Here is a 1,662-nt window from a genome sequence, read left to right on the forward strand (position 1 = left end):
GATGGGAATTTTTTAAATTGTCTGCATTATTTCTAATAAACTATTAAGAGACTTTATTATGATTTTTTAATTTTAATGTATTAAAAACCCACCCATACAACTTAAAAAAATATATAAAAAATTATATGAAAAAACAACCAGCCGTCCCGATCGCTTTTGGTCTGCCATGACTTCCTTTTCAATCACTGAGTAGAGGTTTGGGATTGCCTTTAAAAAAAATAAAATTTGCCGGGTACCTTCCACTGTGGTGTCCCAATAGCGACAAACTTTTTGAAGGCCTCAGACTCTACCAGCTGGTATGATAAAAGCTGGCGGGCTAAGAGTTCCGTCAAGCCAGCTGTCAGACGCCGGGCAAGGGGGTGACTCTGTGACACTGGCTTCTTACGCTCAAACATTTCCTTGACAGACACCTGACTGTGGGCAGATGAGATGGAACTGCTGAAGGTGAGAGGCGGAGTGGCGGGTGGTTGAGAGGGGGCAAGGAGGACTGCAGTGGTTGACGTGGCTGAAGATGCTGGACCAGGAGGAGGATGGTGGCTTTGAGCTTGTGTGCTGCTTCTACTCGTCATCATGTGTTGATCCTTCGCAAAGCAGTTGTACCTAGGTGGGTGTTGGATTTCCCACGACTCAGTTTCTTTTGGCACAGGTTGCAAATGGCATCGCTGTTGTCAGAGGTAGACACACAAAAAAAATGCCACACTGCTGAGCTTTGCAATGACGGCATTCTGGTGGTGGCAACAGCATGCGTTGATTGGCGTGCTGTCTGGCTGACCCCGGGTGCCGATACATGCTGTCTGACTGTGCCACTTGCTCCTTGCGACGACTTCCCCCTGCTTCCAATTCGTCTCCTCCTTCTCTCTGTCTTCCCTTCTGAACTTTCCCCCTCTTCTTCTTCTCTTCGAGCAGGCACCCACGTGGCATCCACAGACACATAGTCATCATCAACCACTTCACTTGTATCTGACACCTGAGCAAAGGAAGCAGCAGCTGGTACAACATCATCATCATCATCACACTGTACGTCCATGTGTGTAATGCTGCCTGACTGAGACATATCCCTGTTATCTACATCCCCTGTCAATAATGGTTGCGCATCACTAATTTCATCCAACTGATGTGTAAATAACTCCTCTGAGGGATCAAGTGAAGCAGCTGTGGTGGTAGTGGTGGTGGTGGTGGCAGTGGGCGGGAGAGTGGTAACTTGAGAGCAGGTGACCAAAGCTGAGCTGGAGGAGGATGGTGCGTCAAGGTTCCTAGCAGAAGCTGTTGAAGATTGGGTGTCATGTGTAAGCCAGTCAACTATTTTCTCAGAATTTTTTGGGTTCAGGGTATGTAGCCTCGAACACTTGGCATTATTCCAGGGCCAGTGGAAATCACAGCACCACGAACACGACGGCCCCTGCGGCGTGGCCTGCCTCTGCCTGTCATTTTTTATTAGATAAGTTTTACTATGCATGCAAGGTACTATGCCACCCTATATAAGTGGTGGGCAGTGGCCACAATACAGTATGTGTGGGCGCCTGACACACACGGGCTTGCAAATAAGATTAGATCACAGTTACATTTTAAATATAATTTTTTTTCTGCAAGGTATTTGAATGAATGACACCCTGTAACGGTATGAGTGCAGGCCTAGCCAGCCACTAGCCAGTGGCCACAATA

The sequence above is a fragment of the Bufo gargarizans genome, chromosome 2 (assembly GCF_014858855.1).
Source record: "Bufo gargarizans isolate SCDJY-AF-19 chromosome 2, ASM1485885v1, whole genome shotgun sequence".
NCBI lineage: Eukaryota > Metazoa > Chordata > Amphibia > Anura > Bufonidae > Bufo > Bufo gargarizans.